This window comes from Eubalaena glacialis, chromosome 3, assembly GCF_028564815.1.
Source record: "Eubalaena glacialis isolate mEubGla1 chromosome 3, mEubGla1.1.hap2.+ XY, whole genome shotgun sequence".
Taxonomy (NCBI): Eukaryota; Metazoa; Chordata; class Mammalia; order Artiodactyla; family Balaenidae; genus Eubalaena; species Eubalaena glacialis.
This window is the reverse complement of record NC_083718.1, coordinates 173,970,464-173,989,346: the sequence shown is the minus strand read 5'-3', so window position 1 is coordinate 173,989,346 and position 18,883 is coordinate 173,970,464. Positions and strand designations below refer to the sequence as shown.

The 18,883-nt window shown below is 53.2% G+C and overlaps 1 protein-coding gene across 1 annotated transcript in view; it reads right to left on the bottom strand.

The window, feature by feature from the left end:
* Positions 1 to 18,883, bottom strand: part of SLC9A1 (solute carrier family 9 member A1) — a 50,208-nt gene that overhangs the window by 13,427 nt on the left and 17,898 nt on the right. The window lies entirely within an intron of this gene.

Here is an 18,883-nt window from a genome sequence, read left to right as displayed (position 1 = left end):
GCTTGCGGGGAGCAAGGAGAACAGAAGGCTGGGGATGGGGTTGGGGACGAGGAGGGCAGCTGGTGAGAGGGGCACGGGCTTGGTTTCAGAGGGCTGCTCTGTTAACTTCCTGAGCCTCAGCTTCCTCGCCTGTAAAACAGAGCTGATGATACCAGCCTCAGAGGGTTGCTGTATAAACTAAGTGATGATGTTGTTAAAGGGCTTTTTGCAAAGGATATACAGATGCTATCTCTGTCACTGTCATAAAGTAGTAGAAAGAAGCAGCTCTGTATGCCTCCAGAAAGCAGAAATTATACACTGATTACTGAGGCTCCAAGTACCTCCAAGTTCCCTGACCACCCTGTCTGCCCAGGTCAGGGTAGGAGTTCTTTTCTGGTGCCTTCCCCTCTCACAACTTCTATCTGCAATCCTAAGGGCATTACCTACACCTGAACCCAAGTCACTTTCCAGGCACAAGTTCAGGGAGACAGATGTGAGCTCAAGACCAGGCCTAACAATCCAACAATTCTGTCTGAAGGAAGACAGCCAGTTCCTCATCATGGAGGTATTTAAGCAAAAGGCAGACAATGGTTGGTGGGGAAGTGACACAGGAGATAGGAAGAAGCACAGAGGAGTCAAAGAGTATCAGTGCAGGAAGGAACCTGGGGAATCATACTGCCAGGGGCCTGCAAACGTGTAGAACGCACGCAGCAACTTCCAATCCCAGACTTGCGTGCTTTCCTGCTGAGCCCAGAGAGCTGCTCAGGAAGCCGACACCAATACATCAGTTTTGCATGTGAGACAAAACCTGTTTGCCACCCTGTTTCTAGCCCAATTCCACCCACTTTAAAGACAGGGCAACTGAAGCTCAGAAAGGGGAAGGGACTTGCCCAAGGTCACACAGCAAATCAGTAGCAGAACCAGGACAGAACCCAGGTCTGACTCAGAAGCTCCCATCAAATTCCGCAGTTCCTTAAGTCAACCCCTCCTTCCTCCCCATTAAGGCATAAAATGCCCCTCTGCCTGAGACCCATCAACTATCTCCCCAAGCCAGGTCCTGACCAGCAGTAGCAGCAGGCCACTCTCTGCAGCGGGTCCCCTTGGTTCCAAACCCAGAGCTGGGAGGTAGCAAAAATCCCTTTCAGAGAGGGCACCTCTCAACGCTATGGGTTTGGCTATGGGTGTTTGTTTTGTTTTGGGTGAGGAGGTGGGTGGAGAAGACCTGGGCATCTAGCTGCATGTCAGGCACATAACCCCCAAGTCCTCTTAGTTAAGAGAGTCTGCTTGACACTTTGCTCAAGGTGAAAGCTCTTGCTCTCCTCCCCTCCTTAGACTGTAAGCTCTGTGCAGGCAGATTCCATATCTGTTTATGATTATATCTCCAGGGCTGGGGACACAGTAGGCACTCAACAAATATCTACTGATCTGAAAATGCAAAGGGCTTGGCCAGGACCCACATGATTCCTGATAAACTGTTTGGCTAGGTCTCTGCTCTCTTCATCCCTGAGATCCTTGGGAAGGAAGAGGAACATCCCTCCCCATGCCCAAAGCCCTCCTGCTCTCAGGTACTGATCTGGGTGGTGCCAGTACAGCTACAATTCAAGACTCAGTACACTATCTGGCCCAGAACCTTGTCACAGCGCCAAGCACCCAGGAGATACTCAAAACATGTTGGAAAAACGCATCTCCATCCTAGGCCAGGAGACTTGAAAACAGACCTGACCAAAAGTCACCTCTTTTGCTAAAAAGGCCCCCTCCCCCGTCCCCTGTCTTTGAGTGTCCTTCAGTAACCCTCAGTGTTCACCCGGCTGGTACACTGGGAAGGGTAGGTCAGGTTGAGTCCGAGTCTCCCTTGCGCACTTGCTAAAAGGTTAAAGTCCAAACTTTCAGCACTGCCTCCATCATCTGGTCCTGCTCCTGTCTCGTGCTCCCCACTCCCCACTGTCAATTTTTTTTTTTTTTTTTTTTGGCCGTGCCGTGCGGCTTGCGGGATCTTAGTTCCCCCACCAGGGATTAAACCTGGGCCCTTGGCAGTGAAAGCACCGAGTCCTAACCACTGGACCGCCAGGGAAGTCCCCCCACTGTTTATTCTTATGTTTCAACCTTGACAAATTCCTTGCAAATGAGCTACATCCTCTTTTGCCTGCAGAACTTTGTGTAGTCTAGTTTGCCTCTCCAGAACACCATTCCTGTACCTCTACCCCCCACCATGTGTGGCTGACACCATATCCTTGGGGAGACAGGACAGCATGTGAGTTTGGGGAAGTCAAACCCAGCCAGCTGACCTCCACACCCCTACCCCCCACCCCTGGGAGCTGAGCACTAACGGCTGCCTCAGGAGAAGGCGGAGTCTAAAGAGACAGCCCAGGGCAGGTGGAGGCCAGCTTCCACCTCCACCTAGCATGTTAGGCTTTGAAACTGCCTCACCGCCCTCTCTGCCATCATCCAATCCACAGGGCTTTCCTGGCCCCAGGAAGTGCCAGGCAGTGCACGGAGACCCAGAGACAAATAAGCCACAGCCCCGGTGGGGGTGGTGGTGGTGGTGGTTGGGGGGGTGTGTGTGTGTATTTGTGTGAAACAAGCCAAGAACAAGAACATGAAGAATGTTCACTACTCCTAAAGGTGCATCAGGATCCAGGCCCTGAGCAGGGAGCATGGCACATGTCATCTCTTTAGTTCTCACAACAGCCCTGTGGGATAGGTATTGTCCCCATTTCCCATTTTGCAGAAGAGAAAGCTGGGGCTCCGGCAAAATTCAGTAGCCTCCCCAGAGTCTAATGGAGGAGTTCGACTCTAGCTCAGAGCATCTTACTTTCTTCAAATAAGCCAGCCCCCAGAGTACCTGGGGTGGAGCCCTGCTCCCGGAGCAGATCCTCCCAGGTCTTCCTGTGTTGGCCCTGCCTCTCAGAGAACAGAAGGAACTCCGGCCCCGAAGGCGAGGGGAGGGGGGGGCGGGGCAGGCCCAGGCTGGGGAGGAAGGTCTGGGATCCACGCTGGCTCCTGGCCTGCGGGTAGGCGGCACATTACTGGAAAGCAGCTTCAGGGGGAGGGGGTAGATTCTGTCATCAGCACGGTGGAAGGGGGCCTGAGGGCCTGTTCTGGCGTGTCCCTCTCCCAAGGCCCTGACTCCACCCTGTGGAGTACCCACCCTGTACCCCTGAAGAGTCCCCTCAAAGCGCAGGAAGCTTGCTGACACTGAGTGAGGTGAAAAGGGGACAGTTGGGTTCCTGGTCCCCTCACAAAGGCCCAGCACTGAGGCAAGACCCCAAGATGCCAAGACATGAGGCAAAACATCCAAGGCTCGAACTTGTGGCAGTGGTGATGTCACCAGGATGGAATCAGGGGTGGGGCAGAGGCAGTTAGAATCAGATCCAGCGCCGTGAGAGGTGAAACAGACCTTGGAAATCATCCAAATCCTCCATTACATGGTTGGGGAAACTGAGACTCAAAGAGAAGCGGTGACCTGTCAGTGGTCACGACCAGTCCCACCACCAGAACCCGTGAAGCTCCAAGTCCAATGAGCACTCAAGCCACACGGCCTCCTTCAGGAGCACCCAGGCCTCCCAGAGCAAGGACAGGAGGAGAAGGTGTGGAATTCAACATCCCCACCATGGGGCAAACCCTCCGACACAGGTTGGGGCTGGCCTCCCTTTGATGTGAAGAGGCTGGGGGAGGGGAGAGGTGTTTCTCACTCTGTCCAGTGTAGGTGGCAGTTGGGCAAGTGGGGGCACTGTGGGCACACACACACACACATATACATACATACTCACACTCTCACTCTCTCTGACACACATTCACACTCACACCCACACTCACTCTCACACACGTACTGACACACACTCGCTTTCTTACACACACACATGCACACAATCACCCACATTCTTGCTCTCTCTGACACACATACTCTGACAAACACACACACCCACCCTCTTCTCCTTCTTACACAGACACACGCACATACTCTCTCTCTGACACACACACGTAAACGGAACAGGCACTGGACTAAACTTCAGATTGATGAGGGGGCTCCTGGTCCTCTGCAGCCTCTCTGCTCTCCACCATGAGAACATTTTATTTACAGCTCCTCAGACTGTCCGCATCTGCTGAGACTGGCGCAGTGGAGCAGGCAGGCAAGGCTGTCCCACATCACCCTTGGTTGCCGGGGTGACCAGACACCGCAGTCCCACTTCCCGAATCTTTCCCCTGCCCTGGCGGTCAGAGGAGAGTGCCGGGAAGAGGGGCCTCCTTGGCCCACCAGTGCCGGGTCACCAGGGACCCAGGGGCACGTGATGGGCTCTGCCGCCCTAGTTCCAGGCCTGAGGACTGCTCTGGGGCTGCAACTCGGCCAGGTCCCAAGGGATTCCCGGTGGCACAGCAATTCCGTTTCTTTAACTCCCTCTTCAACTGCCCCAGCAACCAGTCTCAACTACAGTAATGAAATACTGAGGTAAATGAGTAATACCTCCCAAGTAAAGCCTGGTACTCTATAGTTTACAGCAGTGTGCTGACACATCTAACTTACTTGCACCTCACCAAGCTCTGGGAAGTCACAATTACCATCCCCTCATTTTAGAGATGAGGAAACTGAGGCACAGAAAGGTGAAGCAACTTGCTCAAAGTCAAGTGGCTGGTAACTGATTCAAATCCAGGCAGTCTGGCTCCAGTCTGTGTTCTTAGCCACTCCCTACATTATCCCTGGTTTTATTCTTATTTTGTTTCTAAGGGGAGCATCAGAACCCAGGACTGAAGAGCCCCAAAGTGGTTCCCAGGGTGCCAGAGGTATTTCTTTCCAGGAGCTCTTCTCCAGGGAAGTCTCGCCACTGCTCCTCTTCCACTCTAGAGGCCGAGGAAAGACCTTGGGGAATCTTTCCCATCTTTTAAGCCTGCCGCCTCACTCCCCAGTTAACTCAGCCAGAAGGGGTCAGTCTTCTCCTAAACTCCTAGGGTAGGAGGAGGGAATTGTCAGATTGCTCAGCCCCTGCCTGCCTGGTCTGTATTCAGCTCCGGTCTCCACTGGGGCTGGAGGGTTCTTTGGGGTAGGAGGGGCTCTGATTGTTCTTGAGTCAGATTCCTCTCAGTGTCGATTCTTCCCACCATCAACGTCAGCTCTGAGGACCAGGGAGAAAGATAAACCAGACGCAGTTGGCGGCGCCTCAGTAGGTTTGCAGCCAGACCGGCAGAGACAAAGACGTGTGGCACTCGCCACTCTGCCCTGGGTTCCAATCAGGGTGTAGCCACTGACTAGCTTGGTGGCCTTGAGCAAGTTACATCTCCTACCCTCAGTTTCCCCATCTGTGTAAAAGCCTATTTCAGAAGGTTTCTGGAGCACAAGAGGACATCATCAGGCAAAGAATGCCAAACAATGCTGGCACTCAATGTTAGCAAAAAGCGGTGACTGCTATTATTATTATAATCTTCAAAACCCAGGTATAACATGAATCACTCTACGTTATCATGACCTGCTGGTGCGCACTTGTCCATCACTTAGGTGTCAAGCTCCTTAAGGGTGGGAACTTTCTAGAGTCATCTGGGTCTCCAGCTGCCAGCATAGAGTAGGCATACTAACTATTTGTGAATTGAGATAAAACTGACTTTCAGATGTGAAGTGTGGGAAAAAGGAAGGGGGCTCTGAAATTTCAAGAGTAGGTGATGCTCCCAGAGCAGGGACCATCTGAATTGGGCTTTGAAGTTTACCAGAGAGAGAAGCAGGAAAAAAGCCATTCTAGGGTCTGTATTCTTTAAAGACCCCAGCATAAGTACCCTGCACGTAGCAAATGGATGTATGGGTAATGAATGAATGGAAAACAAGGAAAGAAAAAGACATATAGGAAGGCTTGACTTCGCCAAGCCTTTGCCAATATCCAAATATGAGTGTTGCTGAGAAGATTAAATGAGATGGTGTATGTAAAACACTTAGCGCAATACCTGTTACATGTCTCTTTGAGTCTTGGTCCCTCCTCTGTCACTGGGGTGATGAGTGAGCTGGTCACCCAGTGACCAGGGTGGCTGTGTCACTAAGATAATTTATTTAGAGCTCCTGGCCCACAGGAGTCACCCAATGAGTGACAATTTAAAAAAAATATAAACCAACAGTGCCCACTCAGTAAGACTATATTTGATCATGATTCACTTTAAGATACAATCTCCAGCACAGAGAAGGAGAAAAACACTTACTGGACACTTAGAGTGTCTGATTCAAGGCTTTTACATATCTCCTCTCATTTCATCTCATATCCTGACCCCCACTTGACAGATGAAGAAACTGAGGCTCAGAGAGGTGAAGTGACTTGCCCAAGGCTACCTAGCTGGGAAGTGGCAGAGTCAGAATTAGAACCCAGGTCTCCTAATTGCCAGTTCTTTGTGCCAGGCTGCATCAATGAAAACTAAACCTGTGAGCATCAAGAGGAAGAGAATTCAAGTCTGCAATATGCCTCCCCTGCAAGACAGCCAAAAATAAATCTGTTCCAAGTACCTGGAGAAGAACTGTTCCCCATGCTGGTGGAGTCAGTATCTCTCTGTGCCTTTTCCCATCATTCTTCCAAATGGTACCTCTATCTCTTGCCTGTTTCAACCTACATCTCAGGGAGACAGGGTTCCACCCTCTGGGAACATCGAGTCTGGGTGGGAAATTAGCTAATAAGCTAGCTGAGAACACAACAGCATACGCTGGGCCACCTGAGGCATGGGGAAGAGAGGACTAGGCCAGGAGGTCAAAACCTGGGTTTGAGGCCCAGCTCTGCCCTTTAGTAACCAGGAGGCTTGGGCAAATCATTACACCACAGACGGCCTCAGTTTCCTCAGGTGTAGACAACTGAGAATCAAGGGACTGGATACAGAAGCACCTGTACATTGTGACGTGGCAGACACACTTCAGAGATGATTGATAAAGGAGAGGTAAGGACAGAAATGCCACATGGGCCGGAGGGCAGGGGGGACAAGGAGACTCGAAAGCAATAAGCAGAGTGATGCTGTGACTGCCGGGCCCTCTTGGAGACCTGGCAGGGGAAGCTGTGATCAGGATTCCAGGTTCGTTAACCCTTAGCACTTAACCTCCCATCCCTATCAACCCCTGTCCTCCAGTTGCTAGAAGTCCCCAAACCCCATCTCTGTGCACACAGAGGGAAATCCTTCACCTTGAACTTCTACCCACCTTTCAAAACCCAGCGCAGGTGTCACCTCCTCTGGGAAGCCTTCCCTGAACCCACAGGCTGAGTCGGGTGCTCCTGCAAACTGAGGAGTGAGAGCTCTGTAGCTGGTGTTCTAGTCGACTTGGCAGCCCAGCACACGGGGCTGGCACTAATCCTGTCGAATGGATCTGAGGTGGCTTTCCAAATATCCTGAGCCCCATGAAAATAATGCTCAGGATGAGTGGGTTAAGGGAATGACAGAAGCTTCCTAAAGGATGTGGAATTGAAGTTGGGTCTGGAGGGCAGGGGGGCTGATGGGGGAAGAGTGAACAAATGTACAGAGAGGGCGTCTCAAAAGCCTTCCAAGGACCCTGAGGCCTCCAGCCAGCCTGGAAATTAGACTGGAAGCGAGGAAGGTGCTGGCACACAGCTGGAGGAGGCAGGCGTGCAAGGACCCAAGTCAAGGGGCCCGAGCTGATGCCGCAGGCCTCAGAGGGGCCCCTGACCTTCAGGCCTGGCCCTTGAGCCAGGTTCTATTCCTGCCCTTTCTTTCACTCCCACCAGACTTCTCCCTGGGTCTCAAGACCCATTTCAGTACCCCCTACTCCCCCTCACCCCACCCTGAGCTGGAACAGCAACTCTAGGTACCTAGTCCAGCCTCCCCAATCACCCAAGCTCTCCATAAACATTTGTTGAATGAATTTCACTCCTGCAGATTCTCCCCACTCCCCACAGGAAAGATGCTGGCTGGAGAGTCCCCATGCAGTGAGGTGGAGGATGACTCACAGAGGGGCGGGGAGGCAGGGACACGACAGGGACAGGCAGTAAACAGCCTGTGTGTGTTGACAAGATACAGAGCTCCAGCAGGCAACGGCAGGCAGCAGAGGTCTCCGCGCAGCCAGAAAGGGCAGCAGCTCAGCGGGGTGAGTAGGACCTCAGGCTCCAAAGACTCTCGTGGCTGGTTTGGGTCCCTGGCAGGGGACCATGTGATACACACTGGTTTCTTTTGATTTTTTTCAAAATGGAAATATATTACTATGGTGATTTAAACAAAATCATGGTCATTTAAAACTTTTTTCCAGAAGTATATAAGTTCGCTAAGTCGAAGAATAATCCGCCAGTGATTCTCCTTTTCCTATACCCATTCTATAATCCCCTAACCCCCGAAACAGATTGCTATATAAGCTTCGAAGCTTTTCGGTATCTATAAGTCTAAAATTTTTGTGTAAATGGTGTATGCTACACACTGTGCTGTGACTGCTTCTATGGGGCAGAGACTGCGCTAAACACTTCACTGCAGCATCTTGTTCAATTCTCTCAACAACCCTATTGCAGTAGGTACTATTATTGCCCCCATTTTAAGGTAAGTAAAGAGAAGGTCAGAGGGATGACCACTTACGTGCCCCAAGGTCAGAGAGCCAGGGTTACAGAGCAGTGTTTCAGACCCCACGCCCCCAGCCCCCAACCCCTGCCCCCTGTGAAGCAACCTCACTGCGTGTATGGCCTCGCCTGTGCCATCGTGTATTGGATGGTCCCTCCACGATGGCATTAGGCTGAAGCCTGCTTCCTTATACTCTGAGGTCCTCCACTAAGAGTTCCAGGGAGGCCTTGCCTCTGTGGCTGGCAGTGAGACTAGAGGGCCTCGGCTTCTGCTTTCTCCTGACCCTGTGGTACCACTGGTATCAGAAAAATCAATCACATCCGTTTCAAAGGAGGCCTTTCTGGGCTCCCCAGATTTCAACCACAGAGTGTGGAGGAGAGGAAAGCACAGGATGCTTGAGCTGGAAAAGAACCTGGCATCAGTCTGGTTTCAAGCCACCATCCCCTTCCTTTCCTGGTGCCCCAGGTATGCCACTCCCGAGCTCGGGCTCTGCCCTCCCTGCCCATCCCCATCCCCAGCCCTGTCGTGACTCCTGCCAGACTGCTCTCAGGACTTACAGACAGCAGCAGGAGCTCCAAGCACCAGTCTGCCCCACACCTGGGGTGGGGAAGAAACAAGAGGTTCAATAATAGAGGTTCTATTTCCAGAAACCTTAGAGCCCTGGGAAAGCTGGGTTTTTCTTTTCCTTTTGGTGGGGGTAGTGTGTAGTTTGCAAAATCCAAATTTAAGAGAAAACTGAAATTGAGTATACCAAATACCTGTTGTTCTTAATGTCCCAGGTGAAAGTCACTTAGCTTAGAAGCACAACAATGAACTAAATTCATTAGATATAACTTGAACTTGCTCACGATATCATCGTACTCAGATATAGAGAGGTGGAGTACAGAGAGGTGGCCGTAGGAAAGCAACACAAAGAGAAATTCTACCATTTCCAGGACAACAGCCGTGCAGAAAGCAAGTCCTGGCGCCCCATTTTCAGCTGCCGCAGAGGAGGGAGGGGGAGCTGCAAAGAGAGAACAGGACTTAGGTGGTGCTAGCTGGGCGGGGAAGAGGGAACAGCGCCCTGGGGAGGCATCTGGGGCCCCTTCTACCCCTCCCAGCTCAATTGGCTACAGAGTCTACTATGTGCTTCACAGCGTCTGGGGGTGGTGATGAAGAAGGGGTGCCCGGCACCCCTCAACTAGGTTTTGGTGACCACTCAGAAAGGCCAGAAAGACACTGATGAAAGAAAATGACTCTCAGAGGACAGAGCTTGGAGCGAGCCTGAGGAGATGGGGAGGCTTCCAGTGGGATGGGCGTGGGGTGACCCTGAGGCTGGTGTGTCTGGGTGTGCATAGGGTGGACCTGCAGAGTGGCAAGGGCACAGGAGCTGAACTCTCATTTCCCCACCCCCAAACCTGCTCCTCCTCCCATGGTCCCCGTCTCCCCAGCATCACTCAGTTGCTCAGGCCCCAAACCCTGGAATCATCCTGACTCCTTTCTTTCTCTCACAACCCATAACCCAATCCAGTGGCAAACACCGGATTTGCCTCCACTCCTTCCCTTCTGGCGCTACTGGCCTCCTTGCTTTTCCTTGGATGCAAATATGATTCCACCCCAGGGCCTTTGCATTTGTTGGCTCCTCTGCCTGAAACATTCTACACTGAATACGTGGACATGGACGGCAGATTCCCTCCCTTCTTATGGGTCCCTCCTCAGGGAGGCCTTCCCGTACCCTCCTATCTGCTTACCCTGCTTTATCATTCTTGAGGGCACTTATCACTTCCTGACTGTCTGTATGTGCTCACTGACGGTTCCCCTGACCCAGAATGCGAACTCCGTCAAGGCAGACTGTCCCAATCGCTGTCGTGTCCGTAGCACCTAGAGTTGGGCCTGGCACACAGTAGGCTTGCAATCAGTATTTGCTTAATGGATGATCGTCTCCTGCCTCAGTGACCTAACAAGGTTGTTGTGAGGACCACATGAGACCCAGACATGGGAGCACTGAGCAGACCAAAAGAGTCTGCTCACACCGTGTGGCTGGTTGGCCGTCTCCCGTCCAGATTGCTCAAGGGCAGGGACCCTGTCCTACTCACCACTGACTCTCCAGCACTTAGCACAGAGCCTGGCACAGGGCAAGGGTAAAACTTGTTTGTTGAGTCTGCATGACTATTCGAGGGCAGAATTCCTGTCCTAATTTAACCTAATCTCCAGTGTTTGGCACTAAGCGTGTGTGCACTAAACACTAGCTGAACTGGCCTGAGCCTGAAGGAAGGGCTGGGGTTAGGGAGACACGGGGAAGGCCTTCCAGGCAAAGCCCCAGCGTCCGGAAAGGCAGGACAGGCGGAACAAGTGTGGTGTAGGCAGAGGACTTCTGGGCGTAAATGACAGTGAAGGCTGAAGAGGAAACCATTACTCAGATGGTCATCAAGCAGCCTTTCCTCTGGTCCTCACTAAAACCCAAGGCAGTAGACAACAGATGAGGAAACAGAAGTTCAGAGAGATCCAGACATGCACCCAAGATCACGGGTAATAGCAGAGCCAGGTCACAAAGCTGAGACCACTGACCCAGTCCAGTGCTCACCCAGGGCCAGACTGTGAAAGGCCTTAAATAGCCTGGAGAGAGAATTCTGGGTCAACCTGGTGAACCAGGCAGAGCTGCTGGAGGGTTCTGACAGAGGTGGCGAAAAAGTCCTGCCTGCAAGCACCTTGGGGAGGGAGTCAGGGAGATGGTGCTGCCCCCAGGCTCAGCACCCTGGGGTGGAGCAGAGCTCTCCAACTGCCCAGCCATCAAGTCTAGGCTCCAGGGGCAGCCGGCACTGCTTCCTGCAGATTCCAGCAGGTGGACAAGCCCAGCCCCCATCTCACGTCCAAATGCCTGCAGAGACCAGGAAGCAACATTGGGAGAGGAAAAGGGCCTGAGCCAAGCCCAGGGTGGGGATCAGGAGATCTGGATTCCAGTCTAGATCCCGCCACCACCACCTCACTAGGTGATTTGAACAAGCCCTTGCCTTTCTCTAGCCTCAGTTTTCCCATCCTCAGAGGCATGTTGAGAGCCTTTCCAGCTCTGACATCTGACCGATGAGCCCTGCTGATGGACAAAGCTGGGGCTCTGTCATACCGTCTCTGTCCATGCCAACAAGCATGATGTCTGGGCCCAGAACAGTCTTCATGCAGAGCAAGACTGCACAAGCAGCATGGGGCAGTGTACAGAGTCCTGGTCTGCCAACAAGGGAGTTGGCTTCTGTTCTAAACTTGAACTTCTCTGTGATCTCTGGCAAATCACGGTACTGCCCTGAACCCCACTTCCTTCCCCTCTAGCATGGGGATAAAGCAATACCGTGGCTGTGAGAAAGAGGAGGGAATGGAGGTAAAAAGACTGAGAGGAAAATAAAACAAACACCCAGAGAGCTGCGGCAATCACCGTGACGACTCCTCTTTCAAGGAAGACGCGGAGGGAGGACACATCTTGGAGGGAGGGGTGGGATGGCAAGGGGCCTCTCTGCTCCTGGGGGGAGCAGGGCATGTCTGCCCTCCAGGGCTCAGGTTATTGTGTGGCCCAGCGTGGCTGCCACCTGACTTGGGTTCCACAAGAGCACAGCAGGAATATGGTGACGCCAGAGGTGCTGGGCCCTCCGCGGGAGCAGAGACTCACTCCGAAGCCTCGGCCCAGCCAGGCAGCCAGGCCCTAGTGAGAGGAGGAACCCCGGTCAGGCGGCAGTCTGCACTAGAGGCAGCTTCTCTTGGGGGCCCGGCAGCCAGCTCTCTGGGCAACTGAGGCAGAGGGACCGGTCCCGGGCTTGTAGGAGGGCTGGGCCAGGGGAGGCAGTCCAGGTGCAGGCTGGGAGCGAGATGGCTGGGAAGGGAGACACTGAAAAAGCACACCGGGGTGTCGCCTCAGAATTCTGTCCCAAGTTTCAACTCAAACTCAGTTACCAGAGGAGGCAGGGAGGCTGGTCTTGAGAACGCAGCAGCCTGGTTTCCTGGCTCTGCCACCTACTAGCAGGCACTCAACCTCGGAGTCTCCATTTCTTCATCTGAAAAGTGGGGCTCATAATCATTTCTACGTCAAAGGGCTGTCCTGAGGGTCCGAGGAGATGATATATCTGGAGCAAAGGGCTGCCAAAGAAAGTGCTCAGCAAAGGGCATGGTCCCATCGCTGTCTCCCCAGTCCCAGGCCAGAGAGGGCCCGCTGGCACCAGAGCACGGCTGCCAGGGAAGCAGCTGTCAGGAGACCCGGGCACCTTCTGAGGCAGCCCCTCCGAAGCAGAGCTTGGTGCCCTGTCCTTGTCATCACTGGTTCCAGGCTGAGCCTGGCTGGCAGGAGTTTCTAGAGGTGCTGAGAGAAGACAGAGGGGACGCTGAAGAGAGGCAGAAGCCCCACTGAACCTGCTTCTCGTCCCCTATAAGACCTGTAAAACTTTCTCCCAGGGTACCTGAGTACAGATCTTGAGAGCTGTGGATGCGGCTGGGGCCCCGCGGATGCAGGTTCCCTGAAACCTCGGCAGCAGAGTCCCTGCGGTTAAGCTGCTGGAGCTTCCCCCTAAGCAGGTGCCCGAGGCATCCATCTCGGGTCTGCCCTGAAAGTCTCCATACACTTCTCCTGAAAACAGCCCAGTTGGCCGAGCGTCGCGAAGCGCGGGGGGGGGTCACAGAGGGAGCATTGGCGGGCCTCTCCCCACCTCCTCTCCTTGTCCACTGGGGACAGTTTGCCACCTCAGGCCTCTGGGAGCCAGGAGATATGCGGAGTGGATGGGAGAGCTGAGCATGCTCAGAGGAGGCTGCCCTTTAGAGGACACTGTAGAGATGAGGACACAGCTGGCTGCAGGCCTTGGTCCTGGTGCCAGGAAGGCCTGGGGCTCCAGAAACAGCAAAGGGAAGTTGGACCTCTCCTGGCGAAGAAGATGGGCAGCAAAAAGCCACAGGAGGTTAGAAGAGGCAGGGCCTCCCCAGGCCATTTCAATCTGACCCCTCCACTTCACAGATGCAAAGAATGAAGCCCAGAGACAGGCAGGGACTTGGCCAAGGTCACACTGCAAAGTGGTGGCAGAGCCAGGATTCACACCCAGGACTCAATATTCCAAAGCCAGTCCTCACTTGGAACACAATACCACCCCTCATATTACTCCCACCTTTTTTCAAAGAACCACCTTTTTTCTAGCACTTCACTGTGATGCTTTGTACACATTAACTACATGGTTCTCCTGAAAGTTCTCTGATACAGGTATTGTCATCCTCATTCTGCAGCTAAGAAAACAGAGGCAGCGAGAGGTGAAGGGGCTTAACCCAGGCCCTACAGCTGGTCTTTTTGACTCCAGAGCCACGGCTCAGCTAGGCTGCCTCCATCTCGAGCCCTGGCTTTCTGTTCTGCTGGCTGGGAGCAGAAGCCTCAGTTTACTTCCAGCTCTGTCACTCCCTTGCTGTGTGACCTTGGAGGTAAGCCACCCACCCACTCTAAACCTCTGATTCCCTCTAGGTAACCCCTAGCAGTACCCACGTGCCCTGGTTCTGCATGTGCTTTGCTTGCAGGAGAACCAGGAGCTATCTGGTACCCTAGTGAAGAGGAATGGAACTCTTGCAGAGGCACCTCCCAGGCCTGGGTTGGGCCTGTGCGCACTGCCTCAAGGGGCACAGCGTAGCCCTCCAGCTGCCCACCAGCATAGGAAGGGAGAATCACACCAAGCCCTGTGCTTTCTCGTTTCGCCTTAGTAACGCCATGAGATAGGCAGTGTTTCCATTTTCTGAGGAGAAACTGAGGCTCAGAGCCTAACGAACTTGCCCAGATGGCACACAGCAAGCAACACAACTTGCTTGCTGTATTTGATCCCAGGACCGCCTGATCCCCGAAGACAAGCTCTGCCCTCAAGCCAGGCTGCTCAGTAGAAAACGACCTGTAACAGCTTCCTACTGTCTATCACTCTCGTCCTCAGGGCACAGGTTCCAGAGTCCGGCTCAGATTGTGCGGGGAGAGCCTGGCTGGAGGCTGGGAGCCCATCAGTGAAGAGCCAGGCATGGAGGGGCAAGGTCCCAGGCAGGCTGAGAGGCTGCCCACCTGCCTACTTGCCTGCCACCAGCCCGCCCCATAGAAGGCAGTGCCCCGTGCCCAGGAAGGAGTAAAGAAAGTCTCCATGAACACCTGCTTCCCCCTGGGCAGGGCCCATCGTATGATCCTTCACATGGTACAGAAGTGGGGATACCTGTGGCAGCAGAAGCTGGGAAAGTAGCCCCTGCAGGGCAGGACACGGAGGGCCTGGAACTCCGGCTGGAGCCCCGGTTCTAATCAGCTAGCTCAGTGGCCCAGCTTCCGCTTGAGATGGGGATGTTAATGATGACAGCCTCACTGAGGGCTCCTTAGTCCTCACAACTATCCAGTGAGGGAGGCCCTATCATACCCACATCACAGATGAGGAACCTGAGGCTCAGAGGGGCTAGGTTACTCGCCCAAGGCCTCCTAGCCGGTAAGTGGCAGGGCCAAACAGGACTCCAGCCCAGGAAGCTGACTCCAGAGCTGACAGGTGCTCATCCTCCAGGGCGTTTCTCAGCCAGGTTCCCCATCTGAGCCACAGAGAAAATGATCTGGATACCATTTTCTCAATTCTCTGAAGGATGGACCTAACTAGAACTGTCTCAGAATGGTCAAAGGACCAGGCTGGGGGCCTCAGTATGGAATAACTATTGTTGTTATCAGTGGAAAGGAAAGAACACTGTCCCCGAATGCCAGTCCCCACACCGTCCTAACTATGGGCCTCGGGTTTGCTCCCCTGTGAGGGGAGGGGACCAGGGAACCTCAAATGGGTCTTTCACTCTGGCTTCCCAGGATTCAAGGTCACTCAGTTCTTCCACTTTCTGGTGCGTGTGACCCTGGGTAAGCTAGTTAACCTCTCCAGACCACAGGGTCCTCATTTATAAATGGGGACACTTCCACCCACCTCACAGGGTCAGGTGAGCCCCATTGAGTTGAGGAAGGCAAAGGGCCTGTGAGGTCAGGCTCAAGCACCAGGTGGTGGTGCCTCCGATTCTTTGAGCAGGACTCCTGTGACGTCACTATTCACTGCCTCTAGAACACGTGTCACTCCACAACCTCACCCTGAAAGCAGATACCTGGGCTCAGAGCCCCTCCCCAAGCCCCACCCTGGATCAACACGGCACTCCCAGGCAGGGCCTTGCCAGCTCCCTGATATCACTGCCCTGGTGCTTTCATAATGAGCTGCGGCTCCTAGACGGATGGGAGCCAGAGCACAGGAGCCATTTCCGCCGCTGTGTGCCTGGCACCACATGCAGTGGCTAAACACCAAGGAAAGTGGGGCCCTCCTGGGCTGGTACCGTGCAAATCTTATCATGCCAAATTCTTCCCGGGAAGGGGCAGGGTAGTGAGGCAAAGGCCCAGCCCATGCTGGTCAGGGTTTTGTTTCCGGATTCTTGACCTCAGCCTAGGCTGTAATCTCACAGGCCTGGAAGATGCCCCTCTACCCTCTCGCAGAAGCTGTGAGGGTGAAGCCTCAGGAGACCTGAACACTGAGCTGGAAGCTGTCTGAGCGACAACTCAGATCCAGGCCTTTGTCTACCTGAGGACAGGGGCAGCGGTGCTAACTTGGCTTCTTAGGAGGAGGAAGTGAGCTCCATGGGGCTGGGGGACTCACATAGCCCCAGGTTTGGGGGTCCTAGACCAGGGCTGCATCTCCTATCCATCCAAGTCCCCGCTCCTCTGCCCCACCTCCCTGCTTCTCTGCTTTCTTGGACCAGGGGAGGGTGGGGACAGATCAGTGCCCGGAAGTTCTAGTCCCCAGTGGCCTCAGTCAGGAACCAGGGGGAGAGCACTCTTCTTCCCTAGCAGGGAGTCCCCACAGATAGGAGGTGGACCGGTTAGAGCCAAGCTCTGGTCCAGAGAGAGTGGGAACGGTGGGGAGGGGGGCGGCAGCGGCAGGCGGGGGTGAAGTGGGGTGCCCTGTGAAGCTGTAGCTCCTACGCCTCCCTTGGTTCAGGTCTGGCTCCATCACTTGCTGGCTCTGTGACCTTCCCCAGGCCACTGTTTCCTCACGTTTAAGACAGTGGGCTGAGTTAGCTTCTCAGAGGCCTCCTCTAGCTCTGACAGCCCCTGATTTTACATAATAACCAGCTCACATGCATCACTTTCCATTTTGCTTTGTACTTTCGCATACTTCGTCTCATTTAAACCTCATGGCATGCTTCAGAGGCAAGTGTGGGTTCTCCTCGGTTAAAGATGAAAAAACCAAAGCTCAGGGCACTTAAGCCCAAGAACACATCCAGATAGGGCGCAACAGAGCCAGAACTTGCACCCTGGGCTCCCCATTGAGGAAAGCTGAAGGCAGCCCAGCCAGGCCAGGGTGAAAGGCCCGAGAGACCGGTTCAGGAGCTCACTTAGCCTGTCTCTCTCAAAGCTGCTCCACCAACACAGAGAAGGGGACTCTCTTAAAAGATCAGATTTAATGACAAAAGTAAGTTGCAAAAGATTACGGATAGCATGATTATTACTGTGAAACTATTTTTATTAAAAAGAACTTCATACAACTGTAGGGAAAAGTCCAGGCAGACACACTGAACTGTGAAGACTGATCAGCTCTGAGGAGCAGCTGGGGTGAAAGGTATGATTTGCATTTTTTTCTTTAAATACTTATGTAGTGTTTGTTGGTTTTTTTTTTTTTTTTCTTTTTTACAAACGACAGCAACAAAAATCTGGAGGGAATTTTCTGGGCAGCAGCTCTAAATCAAAACTCAGCATTAAACATGTTACTGTAATTGATTATCTCACTTAATTTTCACAAAAACCCTATGGAGGATAAGAATATTCATAGCAGCTTTATTCATAACTGTCAAAAAAGGGAACTAACCCAAATGCCCACCAACAGGAGAATGAACCAACTGTGGCTTACTCACACGAGGCGATGCCGCAAAGCTATGGAAAGAACAAACCTCTGGGACATGCAAAGATAAAGGGAAACCTCCCAGAAATGCTGAGCAAAAGAAGCCAGACACAAGAGTACCTGTGTCTGACTGCGGGTATATGGAGTTGAAGAACAGGTACAACCAAGTGACAATGACGGAAGACAAAATGGTGGTTCCCACAGGGGACAGTGGGAGTACAGACTGGGAAGGGCAGAGGGGACTCTGGGGGTGTACACAGATGTTCTTTATCTCCATCTGGACGTGAACATTTGTAAATAATCAGTGAGCCATACGTACACTTTAAGATCAGCGTACTCTACTGCGTGTATGTATGTTATTCCTCTATTAAATGAACAGAGGGAAAAAGGTTTAAAAAAAACATGCAGGCGAGGGACTTCCCTGGTGGCGCAGTGGTTAAGAATCCACCTGCCAATGCAGGGGACACGGGTTCGATCCCTGGTCCGGGAAGATCCCACATGCCGCGGAGCAACTAAGCCCGTGTGCCACAACTACTGAGCCTGCACACTAGAGCCTGTGAGCCACAACTACTGAAGCCCATGAGCCTAGAGCCCGTGCTCCGCAACAAGAGAAGCCACTGCAATAAGAAGCCCGTGCGCTGCAACGAAGAGTAGCCCCCGCTCGCCACAACTAGAGAAACCCTGCGCACAGCAACAAAGACCTAATGCAGCCAATAAATAAATAAATAAATAAATAAATAAAAGAAAATTTAAAACAACAACAACAACAACACGCAGGCGAGAATTATTTCCAGATAAAAATGATGCTGATAGGTCAGGTACTCAGCCCAAGGTTATACAGCTGGCAGGGAGTAGAGCTGGGATTCAAAGCCAGGTTTGTTAGCTTCTGAAGACCTTAAGCCGCCAGGCTATACTGACCCCTGACTGTCCCGAAGGATGCCCTGAATCTCCCAATGGGTCCCTGTGTCACTGCAAAGGCAGCCTTGCCCCTGGGTTCAAGACCGTCTAAGACCATCTGGCTCTTCACTGTTATCACTGTGGTTCAGTCACCTGCTCACACCAAGTGGATGGAGCCCGGCTCCCCGGAAGGCTCCGCACACTGAGGGCTGCGGTTTAACCAGCGAGGCCAAAAAGGAGCAGAGGCCACGCCCACAGCTAACGTCTTGGGCCCACTAGGAGCTGGGATGCGAGGAGTGCTCTGTGCCAGGAGCGGGTGCCTGGTACACACCCACTTACCATAATAGGCCCTGGCCCACAGTGATGGAATTTCAGATGTGTAAGGATAGCTAAGCAGCAGTGCTGGGCCTGGGCTTGGCTCTGATACCCAGCCCAGCGCTCCAGCCTTGAGGCTTCACTGCCTCACATTCTCCCATTAGGACCCCAGCTCCTGTCGACCCAGAAAAGCCAGACCCTGCCAGTCAATCTCACCCTTCTTCCCCACCAGGGACCAGGAACAGAGGAGCTCTGAGGAACTTGGCTTCCCCAGAGCCACCACATTCTGCTTTAAATTTCCAGCCTGCCCAGGCTCCCCTTCC